The sequence below is a fragment of the Adiantum capillus-veneris genome, chromosome 9 (genome assembly GCF_014529385.1).
Source record: "Adiantum capillus-veneris isolate H3 chromosome 9, ASM1452938v2, whole genome shotgun sequence".
Classification (NCBI taxonomy): domain Eukaryota; kingdom Viridiplantae; phylum Streptophyta; class Polypodiopsida; order Polypodiales; family Pteridaceae; genus Adiantum; species Adiantum capillus-veneris.
Window position 1 is genome coordinate 148,465,516 of NC_140939.1, and position 8,792 is coordinate 148,474,307.

The 8,792-nt window shown below is 42.6% G+C and overlaps 1 pseudogene; it reads left to right on the forward strand.

The window, feature by feature from the left end:
- The first annotated feature begins 3,373 nt into the window (after nt 1-3,373).
- On the forward strand, nt 3,374-6,199 carry LOC147451344 (uncharacterized; annotated as a pseudogene).
- The last annotated feature ends 2,593 nt before the right edge of the window (nt 6,200-8,792 follow it).

The window sequence follows — 8,792 nt, forward strand, 5'->3', positions numbered from 1 at the left end:
CCAAAAATTGAAAAAAAGCCAAAAACAGGACCCGTTTTTTCACACAGTTTAGGTTCAAAAAATGTTGTGCAAGAGTAAGGTTAATGGTGAGATCGATACTATAAAAAAAATGCTAAGTTTTTTTCAGCTCATAAGGCAACTTTGTGGATATATAGCACCTAAAAGTTCATTTTCATACTCTTCAAATAATTCAAGAAAAATGGTCACTTAACAAGACACAAAAGTGTCCAAGGACATAAAAGTGTCCTATTACCATTCTAGTGTTAATCAAAACATGCAGAGTGGCCGATGCTTCCTGCACAAGTTGGAAAGAAACTCGCCAACGCGCCTGCAAGTTGCCTGCGCAAGCTAGAAAGAAACGTGCCTATCAGAAGGCAAAGTTATAGCAATTTTATAAAAAAAAAGATATGAGAGTGCAAGCAAGGAGAGTGGGACCTGGATGCCATGGCTTACTCAGGCAAGCTTAGAGGTAAAGATACCTGCAAAAATATATAAAGCTAATGAGGGGAATCACTTTCAGATGGCTTTTCAAGCTGTGCCATCTCCATATCTACAAACTGGGTTCTTCGAACACCTCAGGATGTTACACGCAAGAGTCAAGAGGGGGTAAACAAGGTTGGTGCAAGCCTAGAAGCAGAAGTCAAACGACGAAGCACATATCTAGAAGTAGAAGAAGGAAAACAAGAGAGGGAGGCTCAACTTGAGGCTTGAGCTTCCCTACATATGAGCACTTAATGATAACTATCCCGTAACCCTAGCTCACCCTCAATACAACCCAATAAAATTGCGTGACATTATGAGTCTACCACCAACCATAACATAAAGAGCATGAGATTTTATTGGCATTTTCTTCAATTTCATCAAATAAAATTTTAAGAAAATACCAATGCTTTTCATTGGCAAAAAGGGGAGGCATCACTATGGCCTCACCTCTTTGGGCATCGCTACGGTAAAAATTGGATATATGATTCCATGTAGTTTTCCCATGTAGCTAAAGTAATTCATGATCTTTTAAGGAGACTACTAACAAATTATGACTTTTCAATTTTTCTTATTGTCCGTGCTCTTGAGTCTTGTTGTACACAATGTGATCATGCTCTCTTGTGATTAGCACATTGCTCTTCTTTTGGCACCCTGCATAAGTGTTGTACAATCAAAATACTATGCTTATGTTATAAGATACCTCTTTGTTGCTAGCCTAGACTTGCTAGTGATGGAGTAGACATTGCATTTTCAAATTATTATGCAAGCCACCGTGAGTTTTCACATTGTTACATTGTTTTTCTTAAAATATAGATCGAAATTGTCCTTTTACTTTTCCTCTCAGCTGGCATTTTTTATTTTTGAAGCGGCATGAGTGTAAGCTAAGACACACTTTTGCTGAACACTAGACCTTGGCCCACTATTTAGCTCGGTGTTTGACTATTGGTTGATGCATTGGACTATAGTAAAGGGGCCTGTAACTCCAACCGCATGGATGATGCTCTTTTGGAGGGCAAGGAAGAAAGATCATCCAAAAATTATGTGGACAAATCCTCTTCATAGCGTCCACATTAGTTCATGTATGTGAATGCAAAATATGGGATTTTTTAAAATTTTAGGTCAAAATTTGACAATGTTGAGAGGTTTTTCATAAAGTCTTACAGATTTTTCTCTCCTCCTCCAATCCCCCCCTCCTTGCCGGCCCCTCTCTACCTACGGTAGACATCAAGAAATAAGTAGGGGGTTACCTCTATTGTATACGCTTATGCCACCCCTATTTAAAACCCCTCTTTACATAGTGAATCCCCTGGGAGAAGGCTGAGTAGATTTTGAATAACCAACCTCTGTGGAAAAATAAATTGCTAGACAAATACCAAGCGATGAGACATGGTACAAGGCAGCACCCCAACACATAAGTCTTGACCCAACCTATTGCCTTGTTTCTAGAAGAAAAACTTTGGCTACACTTGCAACAATGCAATGATAGGAGGAAGTCTATGCTCAGCTATCTAGTACTAGAAATCCATGTCTCACACATGTTACCATCAAAAACGTTTATGCTGAGAACATAAAGGTCTACCCTTGACATGCTCAAGGATGTACTAGATCTACCATGCTAGATTCTCTGTAATATTTCCAAATTACTAATCTCTACAATCAAAGCGTTTAATGATGTGGAAGGAGTAGTCCACCTAGAAATTCTTTTATCAAAGGCAACACAAGATTATGATGGGACCAGCTTGCAGATATACCTTTCAAAATTATCATCATGGGGCTATATGCAAGGCTCATGTTTCTGCCAATCCATTACATAAATTTTTTTGAAGAGAGCTTTATCGTTGGCTTCTTTGAAATCAATTCTTCAATCTTCAATCAACTGATAAAGGATCTCCAAGCTTGGCACATAGCTACCATAGTGCAGTTGTCTCAAACCCATTGTAGTAATACCCACATAGCTATTGCCAAAGCAAAAGCTGCAAAGTACGGGCATGTGATCCAAGCACAATACCCTGATCTTGACTAAATGATGTCAAGGATAAAAACTTCCTAGGAAGGGAGGGAGACTCGGTGTTTGTAGATGTTCATGCAAAAAAACCCTTCTAGTCTAGATCTCCTTATAAAATCCATATTTGTGTTATTAAATTGTTGATACCCTTCTATAAAATTGTAAGGTTTGGATTCTCCTATCGTTATTGTCAAGGTGTAATCCATAGGAGTTGGTCTTAAGGCCATTTTTGGAAGCCCTAGCTATAAATGTCAAAATTAAAGTGACAACCATAACATTTTGGGATAAGCATTGTATGAGAACAACTGCTACTACATAGAGAAACTTTGTAATCATTGTAGAGGACTTTGAAGTTTCTCTACTACATAGAGAAACTTTGTAATCATCGTAACTTCCTTTTTGAAAATCCAAATTAAGTTTTGACTATTGTATTGTGTTTGTCTCCGCTTGCTCTTTCATTTGAGCATGTTATATAGTTATATTCATTCCCAGTGCAACCAAAGTGTGTCAGTGCAATAAATGGTGGAAAATATTCCTTCGGATGCTCATCAATGTGTTCCAAAGTGCTTGGGAAATGATGAAGACCCAATATAGGTAAGGGGATCCAGAGATGTATGTCTTATGTGGCCTATAGGCAAAAGTACATAAGTTTCAAGTTGTATGGAGAAATTTCTCAATTTTGAATGAAGTGCTAGATTTGGATTGGTTGTGGTGGTATTTATTGTGTTCTATAGCTTGTCCAAATGGCACACTGATTTAGAACTACTGTCGCATGAGCAGGTGGTTGATGTCATAGAGAAGGTTTGTAATAGTGCGATTTAAGAAATCTATGAGAAGTCCTTGGGCAGTGCGAGGAGGATAGAAGAATCATCACAAAGGTCATGGATGGAAGAGGTAGGCCACCTTGCAAGGGAAAGAGAAGAAGCAAAAATGAGAGTGGAGGAGGAAAGGTCCAAGAAGGCCACGTAGAAGAGCCCCAAGAAGCCACCTCATAAGATTCCAAAGAAGGCCAAACAACCCCAGCTAGAGCAACGGGTGAAAGTACTCATGCACCAGGAGGGAAGACAGTGAAGAAGACAAGGAATCCTCCACAAACTGCAAAGGAGGCCAACCAGAGTGATGAAAGACGCAAGAAATACCGCAACAATAATTCCCCTTTGTCTTGCATTGCCCAGCCTCCACCACCACCACCACCTCTCAAGAAGAAGCGTCGTTCGAGACCCGACACATGTGAATTGCGTGAAATCCGCAAGTACTAGAAGAGTACATAGTTTATCGTCCCTAAGGTCCCATTTTCCCAGATTGTGAAAGAGATTATGGATGAGTACTCAGACAGTGTAACAAGGGTGGAAGCAGTGGAACTAGGTGCATTGCAGAAATCAGTGGACGATATCACTGTATCCTTCTTGCAAGACACCATTTTGGCAATGGCCCATGCTAAGCGTGCGACTATAAAGCCCTCATATATAAGCTTAGCAATTTGCCTGTGTTATGATGATTGCTTTCGTAAAACCTAGATAGCAACGCCATTGTAACTTCTCAAGAGGCATGTTTGCCAGCTTCATCACTATTTTGAAAATGAAATTATCATATCTATGTTTGGCAATTGCAATGTATTGTTTGATGATGGTTATGAATTTCAATCTGTGAGCTAAAAACTACAAATAAGGGCTAACGTGGACAATCTTGAGCCCCACAGGTCGTATGGACCCCGTCGCCATGCACGTGGAAGAATATCAAGGCGTTTTGTGGCACACAGGGCCACGGAACAACTCGATATTATTCCACGTGCATGTCGACAAGGTCCATACAGCCCTTAGGGCTTGAGATTTCCAAGAAAACATCATGTTAGTACACAAATTGCTCGTTATGTACATTAAATTTGCAAGGTCCTCTGAACAAAGGTTTTTAAGAAATACAACTGATCTCTTGCACCTCCCAAGCCCCATGGGCCGTATGAACCCCGTCGACATGCACAATGTACAAAACCGAGCCATTTTGTGGCCCCGTGTGCCATGGAGCGACTTTGACGATTCTAGTCAAACTGCCAAAAGTCGCTCCATGGCACATAAGGCCACAAAACGGCTCGATTTTTTGCCCTGTGTACGACGACGGGGTTCATACAGCCCATGGGGCTCGGAAGGTGCAAGAAATCAGCTGTATTTGCACCCAAATTGCTCGTGACATACATTGAAACCACAAGTTTCTCATAACAAATGTTTCAACGCTCCCAAGATCTGTGTAATTTGGCAAGTAGCAAAAATAGCTCACGTGGTGCCCCTCTTGAGTCCCACGAGCCGTATGAACCCCGTTGTTGTGCACTATGTGGGATATCGAGCCGTTCCGTGGCATCGTGTGCTACGGAGCGACTTGTGGTTGTTTGACCCCGATCAAACTACCAAAAGTAGCTCCGTGGCACATGGGGCCATGGAACGGCTCGATAGCCCGCGTAGTGCAGGGTCAAACAACCAAAAGTAGCTCCGTGGCACATGGGGCCATGGAACGGCTCGATAGCCCGCGTAGTGCAGGGTGGCGGGGTTCATGTTGGGTTTCAGTCCTCGTGGCCGGGTTGTGGCCAGAGCCTGCCCATGACCCATTGTTTGGTTATAAGTAGTAAATAAGAAGGAGAGAGTCAAATACTCTATAATGCTCCACCCACAAGACTGTGTCTGCTCTATTCCCTTCCCCTTCTCTCCATCCCTTCCCTTTCTCTCACTGACGCAGATCCATTAAGTGGTATTAAGTGGTATCAGAGCCCAAGAGAATGACTCCCAAGCCCCAGTCTACCAGGCGCGTGAAGGAACCCCGAGCAAGGAAGCTTTGAGAATCTGCAGGCAAGCTTGGGGGAATCTTGGAAGCCATGGAAATGAGATTCTGTAGCAAGAAGGCTTGAGCATCGAATTGGAAGGAGCCGAGCTCAGGAAATCGGGGCAGTTGTAAGGCCTGGCAACGGGCAAGAGCAAGAGTGCTTGTGAGCAAGAGCAAGGCAAGACACTCAAGCTCAAGGCATTTGTATACAAAAGGCAATTAAGAGAAAATTGTGCAGCAGATAAAGTCGAGAATCTTGTGTTGGCAAATTGAAGGCAAGCCTTGCAAGTTTGATTTGAGTGTGCGAGCTTTGAGGCCTTGGACAGGTCAACAGCGAGCAGAATCGGGAATCGATCGAGGTGCAGGCAAGGCAGTCCCGAAGCATGGCAAATCGGCAGCAGGAGACTTTGAGTAGCAAGAACAAGCAAGAGCAGCGCTGGGCATTGCAGGTCCAAACACACACCGCACACACATCCCCTCGCTCGTTAGAGTTTGACTCGTCAGACTGCCAGACTGACAGTCTTGGACAAAGGCCTTAAAAATCGTTCTTTTTTTAAAACCATTACACACCTTTTGTGTGCAAGGGTCCGCTCCCATGAAGCCTTCTACCCCACCCCCCAGACTCCCCAACACACCGATCTCCAAACATCTGGCATGTGAGAGAGAGATTGACTCTTCTTCTTGGGTAGACAAGAGAATTTTGAGAGAGTTTGAGAGTTAGAGAGCTTGAGAGTTGTGAGCAAGCGAGCGAACAAGAGTGAGAGTGAGAGCAATCAAGAGAGCTTGAAAGAGAGCAAGCGAGCAAATGAGAGAGAGCGAGCAGGATTTGCAACTTCGACACCTCGTCTCGTCATTGGAGACTCCCGTCCGGCGACGAGAGACGACATTGACATTGGCGATTAGAGCCGTTTTGACACCGATTTTAGAGTCTTGCGCCAATTCGACTTGGTTCGACACCGATTTTGGAGACACTCTTTGTACGGGTGGATTTCCAATATCCAATCCCGACGCGAGCATTCTTGTGGATGGATGTGCTTGCCACACACACGGGTGAGGTGCCTTTACCACACAGAGGAGTGACACCTAGCATCGTCACCGAGCGCACGCTCGCACTCTCGTTTTGACTCCGATCACCTTTGGCGGCTATTTGATTATGCATTTTTGTCCGACAGCAGAAATCAGCACATATCTACACCAACATGTAGGTTATATGGGGATTTTGAGAACGTTTACACACATTTTCTCGAGGTTTCTAGACACTTACAGATAGAGCGCCTTTTATGCGACTTTGGCAATCCTTTTGACAACAGTTTCTCGATGGATAGATGCGTTGACAGATGCATGTTTGCTTTAGCACATCATAGTGCTATTGAGCTCTTTTGAGAGTCAATATCCCTACAGGGATCACTTTGAGTGCATGTAACAGTTCTTGGCACCTGTTTGAGCGCAGTCACTCATGTATGTTGAGTTGCAGAGACTAAGTATTGTACTATGTGTGGAGCCATTTTTGGCTACTTTGGCAGTTTTCTCAGCCGTTTCTGAGGCTCGCACCGGAAGAGCCCTTTCTGAGACTGTGGCTAGTCATTGTGTGTCTGCTTTAGCCTTTAAAGGGTCAATAGGTGATGGTGTATTCTCAAATGTTAAGATACCATCGGTGATACAAGCAGCTAGAGTTCCCCTCTTACGGTACCCTCGCCATAGGATATGTATTTGGGCGATTTTTTGTGCTTTTGACGTTGAGGTGGCGGTCACACAATAGTGGTTTTTAGCATTTGATTCCTAGTTGTTCTCTTTAAGTAGTTTATGGATGTTTGTAGTTGAGTTTTGACTCCTCATTACAAAGGAGACTCTACCGGATTTTTTCTCGCGAGTCCGTTTTATGCGTTCTTTGCACTTCTAGCCGTCCTTACACAATGATCTTACTACTGTTGATTTGAGTTTTCACTCTTGTTCTAGAGGAAACTCTGCCAAAATTATCCCAGGCAATTCGCCATAAAGTTTTTTGATACATTCTCTTAATCATGGCTACGGGTAGTCCTTCCGAAAGAGAAGAGTACGACATCAAAAAGTTTGATTGCTCAAACTTTGTCATTTTGCAGCAACGTATGCAAGATGTTTTGATCACAAAGGCTTGATAGCACCCTTGTTTGCAAGAAGAGAGAATGTGTACACTAATGATGAGTGGGATGACTTGAATGAGCTTTCTATGGCAACCATTCACCTACACCTTGGTGAATCCTTTACTTTACCATAATGGATAAGGCCAATTCCAAAGATTTGTGGGATGCTCTATGTCAGGCTTGGGATGGCAACAGCCCCTTGATCAAGATTTTCTTGATGAAGAAATTGATACACATGAACATGAAAGAAGGCAATAATGTTAGTTCTCACTTCAACGAGCTCAACAACGTGTATTCACAGCTTACTTCAAAAGGTCTCAATTTCGATGATGAAATGAAGGCCATTTTCTTCCTACGAATTCGCTACCATCGTCATGGGATACCTTCAACACAGTCATAAGCAATTATGCACCCAATGGAAAGCTAGTTTTCACCAATGTGCATATGTGGCTAGTGGCAATCATGACAAGAAAAAACAACGTGGTCATAGCCGCGGTTGTTCTCAAGATTGTAGGCAAGGTCGTAGCAAGAGTCACGGCAAAGACATGAGAAATGTTGAGTATTACTACTGCCATAAAAAGGGACACTTGAAGAAAGATTTTTGCACAATGCAATGTGATAAGTGCAAAGAGAAATCAAAGTCTGAAAAACCTAAAAGCATCGTGAAGATTGAAGAGCTTAATGTGGTTGAGTCTCTAGCCATTGAAAAGTTTTTGAAGTGTCAAATGATGTGTTGATTTTCGCATCGGATTTGAGTCCATATGCATTGTTTAACTTAGCTCTTGACAAGTGTTATGCACAGAATCGGATTGTGGACTCAGGTGCTAGCTTTCACATGACTCCCCACAAGGAGTGGTTTTTTATATACACTTCCATGTATGGCATAGGGAGAGCCTAATATATGCGATGTGGGCAATATCAAGTTTACTATGTGTAATGGCATTGAGTTTATGCTGCATAATGTCAGACACGTGTGATTTGTTTGTCTAAGCGCTTTTGGCACATGTGAGAATGCCTCACATCCAAATACACGTAACCTGTCATAATTGGGCTCTTTTCCCATCCACATCTCTTGCAGAACCTTGTACTTTAGTGGTGTACTATGTGACTGATCGATCAAGTAAGCAGCCATTGTAACAGCTTCTCCCCAAAATTCTTGAGGTAAGTTGTCCGTAGACAACATAGAAGTGACCATTTTTGAATGGTTTTGTTCATCCTTTCAACCACACTACTTTGCGCGGGTGTGATTTGGGGTCTAGCTCTTTTGGTACATGTGAGAATGCTTCACACCCAAATACACATAGCCTGTCATAATTGGGCTCTTTACTATGCGTATGGATTAAAGCAAGGCTCAAGGCATTGGTACATCAAGTTTG